We start from the raw sequence: 15628 nt of genomic DNA, 5'->3' as shown, positions 1-15628 counted from the left end.
CATTGAGTCTCTATTGACTGATTTACAATCTACCATGTTGAGTTTATACTGACCAAATCGTTCAAGTACCTGCCATGTGGGGCTCTTATTTATCTGCACATCATGTGGCAGGTTCAATCAACACAAAACCAAGCTAGCCCAACTCAAAACCGAGCTCAGGTCAAGCCAGCAGATTAAAAAGTGGAGCTACACAACTATGATCAAACGTTCCGAGTTGGTCTGACCTCCGGCCCGCTGATGGTCTGACCTCCCAACCTACCATTGGTTGGACCTCTTGGCATGGAAAGGACATGGTAGTTATATAACGCAAAGCGACACATCAATTAAGGGACGTAACAGTTACAATGGTGCCCTTTAATAAGGTGTATCATTTGGTTTTTTAAGAGCAGAAGAATTCTCTATAATGGAATCTCATCTACGTTTACTCAATTGTTTATCATTTTTATTCTTTCTATTATATTATTTGGAGCTCCACTCGACCATGATTAAAAACTGTCAATTTGACGGTTTAAGGAATGTTAACTCTTAATCATTCAAGATAATTACGATTCACGGTTCGTAACGGTTCAAAATTATTTTATTTTTTAAAAAAAATATTTAAAAAATTTTATTTATTTAAATTGTCTACGTAAGTATAAAAACAAGTCAAAATTATATATAGTTCGCTTATCTTTTTATTCTTATTACCTTATAAAATGATGTTATTACTCACTTCTCAACCTTGTTATCTTGGGAATCAAATGATTTCAAGCATTTAAAAAAATAAAAAAAATTCTTCAGAACAGTCGTAATCAACGATTCTAACAGTTAAAATTTCCTTCACACAGCCTTTATCAATTAATAGTAGGCCTTCTACCATGGATGCCATCAATCCATACATCAAATTTTATGCTTGCTACTAGCTAGACATAGACCTTGCTTATGCTCGAATTTCTTTGATTGGAAGATCTTTTATTCATTTTCAGTCTGAAAGATTGGAATTAGAGTTAACAGAGGAAATTCTGTTATTCAAGAAAGGCTTGCTACTTCAATATAGGCTAAGTCGTTTAATTTGAGAGCTTAGGTACATCTCTATCGTAAAAGAAATCATTGATTTTCTTGGTTGATACAGGGCATGATAGTGGGGTCGGACAGCAGACGTGGTCGGAGGTCAAATCCTCAGGAAAGTTAGAAGTCAAGCCCACGGGGCAGTCAAAAGTCAAACTTCCTTGGCGGTCAAAAGTCAAGCCTACGTAATAGTCAGAGGTCTGCCCACGTGGCGGTCAAAAGTCCCACTTATGTGGAGGACAAAGGTTCAGATTACAGAATGACCCAGGGCAGATAGAAGCAACATTCAGAGGTCAGGTCTGTCTGGCAAATAAGGGTGCGGACTGGCCGGGACGCGCCGTTCAGGTCGAGACGTGTCAACCAAGGATACGGGTCAAGACCTATAGCCTTACGGCTCAAGCAGGACACATGGGACAACAGCATACAGGTCGGGAGGTGTCAACCAGGGATACAGGTCAGGGCGTATAGCCTTGTGACACAGGATACATGGAACAAAGCGTACAGGTCGGAACATGCCAACCAAGGATACAGGTCAAGACCTATATAGTCTTACGGCTCAAGCAGGACACATGGGACAACATCGTATAGGTTGGGAAGTGTCAACCAAGGATACAGGTGAGGGCATATAGCCTTGCGGCACAGGATACATGGACCAAAGCATACAGGTCGGAACGTGCCAACCAAGGATACAGGTCAAGACCTGTAGCCTTACGGCTCAAGCAGGACACATGGGACGCGCCGTACAGGTCGGAACATGCCAACCAAGGATACAGGTCAAGACCTATAGCCTTACGGCTCAAGCAGGACACATGGGACAACAGCGTACAGGTCGGGAGGTGTCAACCAAGGATACAGGTCAGGGTGTATAGCCTTGCGGCACATGATACATGGACCAAAGCATACAGGTCAGGATGTACCAACTAAAGACTCAGGTTAGGGCTCATAGTCTGGCGGCACAGGACACATGGACAACAGCGTACAGGTCAGGATGTGCCAACCAAGGATACAGGTCAAGACTTCTAGCCTTACGGCTCAAGCAGGACACATGGACCAAAGCGTACAGGTCGGGACTCAGAATAAAGCGGAAGTAGACTGAGGCGCACAGGTCGGGATTCAGGGTAAGTGGAAGCAGACTGAGGCGTACAGGTCGGGACTTGGGATAAGCGAAAGCAGATTGAGGCGTCACTACAACAAAAACCTTCATAGACATCGGTTTTCCACCGGTGTCTATTTCATTTTCGACCGATGTCTATGAAGCCGATGTTAAAAGTCTGTCATTTTAGACATCGGGTTAAAACTGGTGTAGTATCACTTAACGACACCAGTCTTCGAATCGGTTATTAACCGGTGTAGTATCACTTAACGACACCGTTTCATCAACGGTGTAAAACCGATGTAATATTGTATGTTAATAACACCAGTTTTGGCAGCGGTAAATGACCGATGTAATATTAGTTAATAACACCGATTTTGCAGCGGTGGAAAATCGATGTAATATGTATATTTTTTAACAGCACAAATTTGATTTCCGAAACAATGAAAAACCGAAAATAATAAAAAAAAATACACAAATATTCACAAATTATACAAATATTCTTCATTCAACAATATCCATAAAATACACAAATATTCACAAATTATATAAATAATCTTCTTACAACAATATCCATAAAATACCCAAACATTCTTTTTACATCAAAAGCTAGCTAATAGATATCAAAATCAAGGTAGAACATTCTTTTAATAACACATCAAGGTAGAACCGCACTTCAAATGTAATCTAGCATGCATTCAACCCACTCGAACCGCACTTCATCAATTTCAACTCTGGAGTACTTGAGATTTGTAAACTGTAAAAACACATAAATAATATATTAGTAAACCAAGACTAAAAATCATAGTTGAAAAAGTAGTAAGAGCACCAGGTAACAAGATGACTAATTGGAATGCTTAAAAAGAAAAACATTCATCATTTATTTCAACCACATCATATAGTGATAGATCTATCATTCCTGGGAACTTAATATAATCCAAACCAAAAATTTTAATCTAACTACATAAACAGCAATTTAATCTTTCAAATTCAATTCATTAGTAGTCGGCCCAAATGGCATAACTGTTTACCACTAAGAGTACATGAAAAGTAAATAAATTCACTTTTATCACTAAGAGTACATGGAAAGTAAATAAATTCCTCAGCAACAATAAAGATGAGTAACATCAATTCATTTATATGATTTCCAATGAGATATATATATGCACCTTAGATGATAATTTATGTTTCAGAAGTGAAGCAACAGAGCATAAAGCAACAATAGTCAATAACCACACCGCATCGCCAATGTCATTCATGTAAAGATTCAGCCGTAGCAAGGACTTAGTTTTCTTAACAAACTCAGCGATGCTAAAGGCGCCTTTGGGACCAATCTCATTGTTGCCAATATCTATAAGTGTTATTTTTCCTAAACAAGAAGAAATATAGTTTTACATAATTGCTGAGAAGTAGTACAATCAATAAATACTGGAAAGCCAACATATCTGATGAAGAAATTAAATCTACAAGAAAGAACTGCATGGATAGAAAATCTAAGTGTGTGTAAGTCTTATTAGCTTGAGATGTATAGATCGAATTGCCTTATTCTCAACAAGTGCTCCAGCAAGACTTGCAAAACCCTATAAAATTTCACATGGAAATAAGGTGTAAGGAGTAAGGACACTAGAAACAAAGTGTAAAAGATCTAGGAATTTCATAAAAAAACATGAAAGATTGCCCAAGAATAAGGTCATACAGAATATTCAATCATATTATTGTTAAGTTCCAGTACACGTAAAGTTTGATTTTCTTTCAGCATATCTGCAATAACCCTTGCACCCTACATAACATATTTAGCATTCAAACTTTACCAGAATCAAGAATCATTTTCTTCCTCAAGAAACAAACAACCGGAACTTGCAACAAGTAAAATTAAACAATCTCATCTCCAATACCTGAACTGTTTAGTTGGAGTTCCTGAATACATCCATTTACCTTCAAAATATCTGAAAGACGTTGCATAGGAAATTTCCACAATCTCAACATCTAATGAAAGAAATAGGAATAATGTAAAGTAAAATAACATGTCCAAAAACTTCTTGGTCAATGAGAAAAATTATTAAGAAATAAGCACATAAAGAAAACAAAATCAATACCCAAAAAATGTTAAATTACTCATTTTGACAAAAGTTATAAAAACAAAAAATATGTTGGTAATAGATGACAAAGAAGAAATAAATGTTACTTGAAAAGTATAATTCTCTTAATCTTAACAAAGTGACTAATACTAAGTGATATTCCGGTTGACACAAAGAACTAACCCAACACAAAGAATTGAGTTTACTGTTATAGATAGTTATTTGCCTTTCGTGAACAACCAACATATGTGTCTGATTACTGTGAAATTGAATTTGGATGTCCCCGACTAATGGAGATGTACATCCAGTAAACGCCTGGATAAAGCGGGAGTTTTTCTTCTCCCAACTACCTATGTTCCAAACACAAAGCTGCATATAATCACCAAGTAAAGAGGTTAGAATATACATTAGAAGCGAAGATGTTAGCAGATACAACTTTAAAATATGACTCGGAACGCAAGTGGAGATATGGTCGACAATGAATTATTTTTTATCTGCACACCTAAGCATCGGCTCCAGCAGACATGAGAACATTTAGTGAAGGGGAAAATGCAAGACCGGTTATCTTTTTTTGGTGGCCCTTGAGTTTGATTTTTGTAACACCCCAAATTTCATGATTTGGAGTCCTAAAAGACCTTATTAAAATCTAGAAATGTTTTAGAAAAATTCTAGAAATTTTTAGAGTATTTTTACGTAATTTTTGGAGTTCGTTTGGTATTTTTACCAAGAGAAAGAAGTTTAAAAATATATATATATATATAAAAGTGTTAAAGCTGGGTTTTGAACCCAAGACCTCGGACTTGGCCCGAGTCTTAACGAACTCAGCCCAACCAACTGGTCTGCGGTTGTTTTGTTATTAAGAAGGGAAGCGAATTTATTTAAGTTGTAATTGGAACATTTAAAATAAATTGAAAAATAAAGGGCGCGGCTGAGGGATCGAACGTGAGATCTGTGGCTTCGGTTTAAACCTGCTAACCAGCTATTCCATGGCTGTTTTGTGAACAAATAGAGAATGAAATAAATTTAAGTAGTGGTTATAGATAATAGAAATAAAAGGTTGCAGAAAAAGGGCCAAGCCGAGGCTCGACCCGAAGACCTCCGACCGCAGCAAAGTTTTAAGCGGAACACAGCCAACCAACTGCGCCAGCAGAGTTTGTTAATTTAGGAAGGAGCAAAATATATTTAAGTGATAGTTATTAACAGAATACCGGGTTATTAAAAGGAGAACTTAGGTTTTCCCTTTTGGCCCGAGAACCCTTTTCCTCACGCGCGGCGTCGGCGATTTCTGCTTGGGCGAAATCGCAGTCAAAGCTAGGGCATCTCCGGCGGCCGGCGAGCGCCCCTCTATGCAAAGTCTTCGCACCATCAAGCCCCTCTCGTCGAGAAGAGCAATTGGGCGCAAGGAGAGGTCGAGAACTCGAGTTATCCAAACCCTAGAACCCTTCCTCTTCCTGGTTTTGAGTCCAAGGATAGGTAAGTTGCTACTCACCTGTGGTAAGAGTAGTTTCGAAGTGATTTAGTGTTTTCTTTGAGTTTTTGGATTTTTACAGATTTCGGATTTTGTTTGTTATGGTTTGCTGCCGTGAACCCTAAGGAAGGAGGGAAGGATTAGTTCAGTCCAAGCAGGTGGAATTGTTGGATTCGGAAGTTAACAGATTGTTTAGTTTGTGGTTGCTCATTTCGGATTTTTGTGTATTTGAATTTGAAGCACGCTGTAAAGTCCGAAGCTTTGATTTTGTGTTGCTGCCGTGAGGTTGTTCTGGTGTCAGGTGGTGTTATTTAGTTTAAGTTTGGTTCTATATAAATTGTGCATGTTCTAAACTAATTTATATAATATTCAGTTCATATGATAATGTTTAGGAATGGCAAACCTAACCATGTTTAAGAGATAAATTAGTAGGTTATGTTAGTTTTGGTTTTATGCTTTTGCATGCTACAAATTCAATGCATGTTTTATTGGTAACGATTATGCATTTCTCTTCTTGTTCATGCGAGAATATGACTAAGGGAATTTTAGTCCCCTTTTAGCATCTAGTTCCTTTGCTATTTAGATTTAGTAAATAACATGAACATGTGCAGATTTAGATTTCTAGTTCCTTTGCTATTGGAATAACATGAGCAGATTTTTAGTTTCTTATGTTATTAGATGTGCATGAGTAGCCTTCCTTCTAAAACAATCAGTTTCTAGTTTCTTTAGAGCTTAATATGCGATTGTGTTAATATCATTTTAGTGTGCAGATTTTTATAAGCATAGCATGTAGATTTTTATAAGTATATTATGCAGATTTTAATATGCAGAATTTTATTAGCATAGTAGGCAGATCTTTGGGTTAAGCATTTCAAAGTTAGATTTTGCTTAAACATTTTAGTTTCTTTTAAAGAAGTATTCTTTTAGAAGTATTAACAAGTATAAGAAAGATAAAGAAAAGAAAGAAAAAGGCCAAGACCTTAAGTAAATCCCAAAGTCAAGACTTTAGGGATTTTGGCACACAAGGTGCTAAAGAAAATGCCGAGGCATTATATATTAGAAATATTAAGAGATAACAAGTATTTTACTTTTATCAATGGCACTGTACTGGACTTTTAGTAGTCCTTGGGCTGGGCTCCCATAGTCGGTCCCTAGGTTTAGATAACCTAGTATACAGGACTCTCAGTAGTCCTTGGGCTGGGCTCCCATAGTCGGTCCCTAGGTTTAGATAACCTAGTATGCAGGACTCTTAGTAGTCCTTGGGCTGGGCGCCCATAGTCGGTCCTTAGGTTTAGATAACCTAGCAAATCCTACTAGATTCGGGACCAGCTATCTCGGGTCTAGTTAGGGATGCGCGCATTGCTAGGCCCAAGAAGAAGTTGATTATTATTTTGAAGTATTATAAGTATAAGTTTTGAACAAGTAAAGCAAGTTTTACATAAGTATAAAGTATTTAAAGAATAAGTCTTTAAACAAGTGAAATAAGATTCAGAAGGTGTTTAGAATTCAGTAAGTTTAGTTCTTTATGCAAGCATGATAGTATAGACTTGCCTTACATGTTTAGCCTTTCAGTATGTTTCTTTACTAATAGAAGAGCATGAGTTAGTTTACTGTTCTTTGCTATTTATGAGCATGATTAGCTATACATGTTTAGTATTTCAGTTAGTATGATTCCTTTGCTATGTATGAGCATGAGTAGCTTTACATGTTAGCATTCAGTTTTAGCATGTTTTTATTTATATACATGCATATCGAGATTTTGTGAGTTAGATAGCGCTTACTAAGCAAATTTTGCTTATAGACTACACTTCCTCTTACTGCAGATACAGGAAAGGAAAAGATATAGAAAGGAAGGCGACAAGGAGGTGCGGATGGATGTGTGATGCCAGGACTATGGAAGCCTTGGGACTAGGAAAGAAGTTTTAGTTTAGTTTTTATTGTCTTTTGCTATGTTAGGAGTATTTGAGATAGTATTTGTTATTTTGATATGATTAGGACGTAGTAGAAGAATTGTAATCTTGTGTGATGATTTCTTGTGTTGTTTTCTTTATTTTGGATTTATTATCTTGTATTGTTGAATAAGGTCACCGGTACAGGGGAGATTCTGTCGAAATTTTTCGGTAGGGTTTCCATGTGATTTTTAATCATACCGGTTAAGTAGAGTTAGTAGTTAAGTAACGGTCATCCTTAGAGAGTAGTAGTAATAAGAAGGGTGGTTGTTACAGTTGATATCAGAGCAGTTCCCATTCTCCAGCATCACACATCAGCACCATCTTTGTCGTCTTCAAGTAAGAAAGTATTTAATTTCCTTTTATGCTTTCTTTATTATTTGCATTATAGAGTATCTGCTTATATGTGCTTAGGAAAGAAGAAAATTCATGTTTTAATTTTCTATGTTTTAATACATATGCTTAGAAAGAATAGAGACCATTTTAGTTTTGTTTCTCTTATATTCATATATATATATAAGTATGTTTAGAAAGGATAGAGAAGATATCAAGTCTTCCAAAGACCACTAATGGGTATGATGCGAGATAAATGATAGAGGACCAAGAAGTTAAGAGACTAAGGAACAAAGAGTATCATTAGTGGGAGTCATTTAGAACTAGAAGCATGAGGAAGTTACTTAGGAGCGTGAGGATAGTATGAGATAGAAATCTTCGGAATTATTCTAAGTTCGAGGACGAACTTTTTATAAGGTAGGGAGGATTGTAACACCCCAAATTTCATGATTTGGAGTCCTAAAATACCTTATTAAAATCTAGAAATGTTTTAGAAAAATTCTAGAGATTTTTAGAAATTTTTAGAATATTTTTACGTAATTTTTGGAGTTCGTTTGGTATTTTTACCAAGAGAAAGAAGTTTAAAAATATATATATATATATATATATATATATATATAAAAGTGTTAAAGCTGGGTTTTGAACCCAAGACCTCGGACTTGGCCCGAGTCTTAACGAACTCAGCCCAACCAACTGGTCTGCGGTTGTTTTGTTAATAAGAAGGGAAGCGAATTTATTTAAGTTGTAATTGGAACATTTAAAATAAATTGAAAAATAAAGGGCGCAGCTAAGGGATCGAACGTGAGATTTGTGGCTTCGGTTTAAACCTGCTAACCAGCTATTCCATGGCTGTTTTGTGAACAAATAGAGAATGAAATAAATTTAAGTAGTGGTTATAGATAATAGAAATAAAAGGTTGCAGAAAAAGGGCCAAGCCGAGGCTCGACCCGAAGACCTCCGACCGCAGCAAGGTTTTAAGCGGAACACAGCCAACCAACTGCGCCAGCAGAGTTTGTTAATTTAGGAAGGAGCAAAATATATTTAAGTGATAGTTATTAACAGAATACCGGGTTATTAAAAGGAGAACTTAGGTTTTCCCTTTTGGCCCGAGAACCCTTTTCCTCACGCGCGGCGTCGGCGATTTCTACTTGGGCGAAATCGCAGTCAAAGCTAGGGCATCTCCGGCGGCCGGCGAGCACCCCTCTATGCAAAGTCTTCGCACCATCAAGCCCCTCTCGTCGAGAAGAGCAATTGGGCGCAAGGAGAGGTCGAGAACTCGAGTTATCCGAACCCTAGAACCCTTCCTCTTCCCGGTTTTGAGTCCAAGGATAGGTAAGTTGCTACTCACCTGTGGTAAGAGTAGTTTCGAAGTGATTTAGTGTTTTCTTTGAGTTTTTGGATTTTTACAGATTTCAGATTTTGTTTGTTATGGTTTGCTGCCGTGAACCCTAAGGAAGGAGGGAAGGATTAGTTCAGTCCAAGCAGGTGGAATTGTTGGATTCGGAAGTTAACAGATTGTTTAGTTTGTGGTTGCTCATTTCGGATTTTTGTGTATTTGAATTTGAAGCACGCTGTAAAGTCCGAAGCTTTGATTTTGTGTTGCTGCCGTGAGGTTGTTCTGGTGTCAGGTGGTGTTATTTAGTTTAAGTTTGGTTCTATATAAATTGTGCATGTTCTAAACTAATTTATATAATATTCAGTTCATATGATAATGTTTAGGAATGGCAAACCTAACCATGTTTAAGAGATAAATTAGTAGGTTATGTTAGTTTTGGTTTTATGCTTTTGCATGCTACAAATTCAATGCATGTTTTATTGGTAACGATTATGCATTTCTCTTCTTGTTCATGCGAGAATATGACTAAGAGAATTTTAGTCCCCTTTTAGCATCTAGTTCCTTTGCTATTTAGATTTAGTAAATAACATGAACATGTGCAGATTTAGATTTCTAGTTCCTTTGCTATTGGAATAACATGAGCAGATTTTTAGTTTCTTATGTTATTAGATGTGCATGAGTAGCCTTCCTTCTAAAACAATCAGTTTCTAGTTTCTTTAGAGCTTAATATGCAGAATTGTGTCAGCTTAATATGTAGCATTTTAGTGTGCAGATTTTTATAAGCATAGCATGCAGATTTTTATAAGTATATTATGCAGATTTTAATATGCAGAATTTTATTAGCATAGTAGGCAGATCTTTGGGTTAAGCATTTCAAAGTTAGATTTTGCTTAAACATTTTAGTTTCTTTTAAAGAAGTATTCTTTTAGAAGTATTAACAAGTATAAGAAAGATAAAGAAAAGAAAGAAAAAGGTCAAGACCTTAAGTAAATTCCAAAGTCAAGACTTTAGGGATTTTGGCACACAAGGTGCTAAAGAAAATGCCGAGGCATTATATATTAGAAGTATTAAGAGATAACAAGTATTTTACTTTTATCAATGGCACTGTGCTGGACTTTCAGTAGTCCTTGGGCTGGGCTCCCATAGTCGGTCCCTAGGTTTAGATAACCTAGTATGCATGACTCTCAGTAGTCCTTGGGCTGGGCTCCCATAGTCGGTCCCTAGGTTTAGATAACCTAGTATGCAGGACTCTCAGTAGTCCTTGGGCTGGGCTCCCATAGTCGGTCCCTAGGTTTAGATAACCTAGCAAATCCTTCTAGATTCGGGACCAGCTATCTCGGGTCTAGTTAGGGATGCGCGCATAGTAAGTACAGTTGCCGGGCCCAAGAAGAAGTTGATTATTATTTTGAAGTATTATAAGTATAAGTTTTGAACAAGTAAAGCAAGTTTTACATTAGTATAAAGTATTTAAAGAATAAGTCTTTAAACAAGTGAAATAAGATTTAGAAGGTGTTTAGAATTCAGTAAGTTTAGTTCTTTATGCAAGCATGATAGTATAGACTTGCCTTACATGTTTAGCCTTTCAGTATGTTTCTTTACTAATAGAAGAGCATGAGTTAGTTTACTGTTCTTTGCTATTTATGAGCATGATTAGCTATACATGTTTAGTATTTCAGTTAGTATGATTCCTTTGCTATGTATGAGCATGAGTAGCTTTACATGTTAGCATTCAGTTTTAGCATGTTTTTATTTATATACATGCATATCGAGATTTTGTGAGTTAGATAGCGCTTACTAAGCAAATTTTGCTTATAGACTACACTTCCTCTTACTGCAGATACAGGAAAGGAAAAGATATAGAAAGGAAGGCGACAAGGAGGTGCGGATGGATGTGTGATGCCAGGACTATGGAAGTCTTGGGACTAGGAAAGAAGTTTTAATTTAGTTTTTATTGTCTTTGCTATGTTAGGAGTATTTGAGATAGTATTTGTTATTTTGATATGATTAGGACGTAGTAGAAGAATTGTAATCTTGTGTGATGATTTCTTGTGTTATTTTCTTTATTTTGGATTTATTATACTGCGTGGTTGATTGATATGTGTTCCAGCCGCTTGTGGCTGAGTATATATTGTATGTATTGTTGAATAAGGTCACCGGTACAGGGGAGATTCTGTCGAAATTTTTCGGTAGGGTTTCCATGTGATTTTTAATCATACCGGTTAAGTAGAGTTAGTAGTTAAGTAACGGTCATCCTTAGAGAGTAGTAGTAATAAGAAGGGTGGTTGTTACAATTTTCACCTACAAGAAAGTGACATTATAGACAATGATTTCAAAGTAATGCAAAAGAGGAAGTTACCTATTGAATTTCAAAAGCAATACAAACTATAGAAGGCATCAAGAATCGACATAGTTTGACAAATAGAAAGCACGAGATTATGAACCTCATCAATACGAATATTATAGATCAAAATACTAGAATCTTCCATTCCAGCAGCAATCATGTTATTATCTTCAGGATGAAATGCTAAAGACGTGGTTGCCGGTGGGGTTGGCATAAAAGTGGTTATAACCTGAAAGATATGTTTCGATTTAGTCGGTTTAGTTGGTTTGGTTTCTCCATTTTTGGTAGCAAGAGTAAATCAATTCATGGCTACGCACCTTAAAAGTCCTCATATTTAACAGAGAAACTTTTCCACCTGATGCAGACGTTGCATAAGAGTCATTCTTAGATAAAGCAATACAAGCAGTTGCTTCTTCTGGATTGTTATCACTCCTTTCATTGGTCATAAGAATACCATTTGGTGGCTGACAGAGCTGAGGAGCAACAGATGCAGTTGACTGAACAAGCAAAGCAAACAATCAGCACTAGGCTTATAGCAAATAGATAATTTCTTACAACTGTTTCTTTCTGACCTTGCCCGATGGATTTCGTTCATCGCACGACCACTGCCAAAGTTTATGCACTGCATTGGAACCAAGTGCTAGTAAACTGCATCCAGAATTGGTGTATATCAATCTCACAACCTTGCTCACTGCTGATGTTGAATCGGGCAAACGCAAAGTTTTAAGATGCCCAACATTCACAATCTCAGTTAGCTTCCAGCTTCTGATTATTTCAGTTTCTTCAGGAATCCTTGGCTTGACATCAGCAGCTCTAGTACTATCCACAACAGCCTGCAGATTTTGCTCATGTCATATAAAATTTTGTAAACACAATATTCACTTTGAGTAGTTGCTGAATATTACCTTCACATTGGAATTAGATTGTTTAGAAACACTACGTGAAACCTCAAGCATCCTTAAACCCCGTTGTCCATCAGCATTTGCCAGGATTTTAATTCCATTATCACTAGTCGTAACAGCAAGTAATGAACCATCTTTCTGGAATCTCAGTTGAGGAAATGCCTGGCATGGAGAAATAAGAGTTGCATACAAACTCAAAGTTTGAACTGCAAGAAATATACAAGAAAAGCTAACGTAGATTAAGCTACTAACAGGAAGTCCTCCATTTGCATCAGTAGTAGTCAGTATATCAGTGTTATCCATATCCCAAAACTTAATCTGGAATTCATCCCCTGCAACCAAGAAGCGGTTCCGAGTTGTGTCGAACTGAACAACTCCCAATGAGTGTTTTCTAAAGTCATTGTATGTCTGCTTAATAGTTCCAGTATCATTCCACTCAACTAAATGTGAATCCCCATCTTTACTTGTTCCACATGAAAAAAGCCTTGTTCCATCTGCACTATATGCCATTGTTGTGCACCAGTGGCCAGGAGCTTCATAGGCAACTCTAGATCTCAAACCCGCATAGCTCCATGCTTTTATTTTACCATCAGTTGAAGTTGAGAAGAAAAACTTCACAGATAGAAATAATGAAACACTAGAAATAAACTAAATTGAATAGAAACAGTATGTAGCAGAGCAAATACATACATGGATAGACCCGTTGAAGTGAGGACAAACAGAATAAACAGGGGCTTCATGGCCTTCAAATGTATACTGTTTCTGTCCAGTTGAAGCATCCCACACCTATTCATCATGCAACGGAACCTGTTAAGAACATACAATTCTTCTTGTACAATCTTCTGACTGATCAACCACATGGTTTTACTCACTTTAATTGCCTTGTCATCGCCGCAAGTGATGATCGAGAGAGTCTTCTTGGGATAGGAAAAGGCAATGTCATTAACACTGCCTATATGAGCATCAATCTGCAGAACAAGATGCTATCATCATCATCATATATATGGTTGCCAAACACCATAACTATTAACTGACCTCCAAATGTTGTCGTAATTCTTCATTTAGATTAAAAGCATAGATCTGCACTAGATGCTTTGAAAATGCAACACCTATTAGTATCACAGAAGAATAACAAGAATTTTAGTTTGATGAACTTGATCAAAATAATCCAACTTTGTTTTTTTGCTTCGGCATACTAAGAATAGAACCTTCAGGACTCCACAAGCATCTGTTGACAGATACAGTAGCATCATTAGTGAGTGATGCCTGCAAGTAGGAAAACTCCTGCTCTGTCACAAATCATGTCAAAACAATTTCTATGAGAATAGGCGATGAATATCACTATATTATGAAAGAAGTATCCTTTTAAATACATCATGCAGCACATCCTGTCCGATCCTGATTAAGAATTGAGACTTGTCTACAAAGTAGCAAACATGAACTAGGCAAACAAATACAACGCACAATGAAAAATAATCAGAAATGAATTCTAAAAGTTAAATAGGAACAAGAAATATATAGTAATTTCCATGAAAGGGGCAAATATAATCAGGATACATGTATATTAGTATTTCTCCTATTCACTCAGCACCAAAACCATTTTCTTGTTTCAAACAGGAGCTGAAATTAACCACATCCAAACAACTTGATAGACCAAACAAAACATTCATGATGCCATGAAGCAGTAACAATCAAAGGATAACCTAAAGAATGGGAAACAAGGAAACTATTTTACAATTTATTAGTTAAAAAAAGATGCACTGAGTCCATAAATATTTTTTACTAAATTTTTTTAGCATGAATTTTTTGATATAACAATCCTGTACTTATATTATAGAACAATTAATTTGCTTTCATCATCAGTCATATGAATGCCTGAAGCTGCTAAGCATTAATGCAGAATAAACTGGAATTGTGCAAGTATAGAGCTTACTCTTCTCTGTAAAATTCCACGAGTATATGCTACTGCCATGACTAGAATTGCCACTCCAGGAAGATAAACCCACCCAGGACGCCTCCCTCCACAACATGTAAGACAAATCGATAGAGTGATAGATCGAAGGGGTTGCTTCCTTCGGATCCTTATCCTGGCAAAGCCTGACCTCTATTCTCTTCGATTCTCCGTCGTAATCAATCCAAGAATGCAAATTTTCTCCTCTGCTGAGGATGAGAAGCAAACCATCGTCGGAAAGATTACTGCTTTTTGTCAAAAGTTCTCCGCCAACATCGACTTCGACGAGGCTTGTTGCCGTCACGAACTTCACTGCAACGACACTGGTCGATAACCTAGACCAGTCGCGATTCGTCGGTTCCAAGGGAACGCTGACCGGAGATAAAAAGAAAGCTAGGCCTCCGCCATTGCCGGGCGAAACAGAGAATGAGAAGGAAGAAGAGAACCCGGGCTTGGTGCCGAAGAATCTGACTGGTTTCCAGTAAATCATAAGCCCGGAGCTCTCGTTCGCCACACGCGTCACCCTCACCTCCGAGCTATTCATCTCAGCATCGCCATAGAGGGCAAACTCCATGGCGAAGCTCCGATTTTTCCCCGACCCACCGAAAGAGAAGAAGAGAGCGTTATCTTCTCTAGTCGATGCGCAGTTCCCAGGTGACAAGGGGGCGACAAGCAGAAGGATGATGGCGAGAATGAGAGCGGAAGCGGTCGAGGACGTCGTCATTGGAAAGATCCCTAGGAGAGGTGCAAAATGTGCAGACGACGAAGGAGCAGAAACCCTAAGCACCAAGAAGCATGAGGAAAAGACGGAGAAACCAGAAACCAGAAAGCATGAGGAGAAGAAACCCTAAGAGATGGAGCAACCCGTGAGAGGGCAAAAACTGAAGGGAGAGGAGAAGAGAAGGGGAAAGAGGATATAGATGTGGTCGTTTTCCACAGACCTCACAAGGGAGTCGTGTGTTGATCTTGATCGGAGAGGAAGGGGGCGTCGATCTAGCAAGGGGAAGGACGACGCGATATAGGTTTAGGTTTGGAGGGAAGTGTTGTAAATTTTGGCTAAGTATGAGTGGAAAATTTAAATTATTTTATTTATCATAGGCACCAGTTTTTAAAAACCGCTGTTAAAATCG

At 37.5% G+C, this 15628-nt stretch overlaps 1 pseudogene; it reads right to left on the bottom strand.

Moving 5' to 3' along the window:
• Positions 1 to 4012: 4012 nt before the first annotated feature.
• On the bottom strand, positions 4013 to 15072 carry LOC122029271 (annotated as a pseudogene).
• Positions 15073 to 15628: the final 556 nt, after the last annotated feature.

This window comes from Zingiber officinale, chromosome 10B (genome assembly GCF_018446385.1).
Source record: "Zingiber officinale cultivar Zhangliang chromosome 10B, Zo_v1.1, whole genome shotgun sequence".
Classification (NCBI taxonomy): Eukaryota; Viridiplantae; Streptophyta; class Magnoliopsida; order Zingiberales; family Zingiberaceae; genus Zingiber; species Zingiber officinale.
Note: the sequence above shows the minus strand (reverse complement) of the source record. Positions and strands in the feature narration are given on the sequence as shown.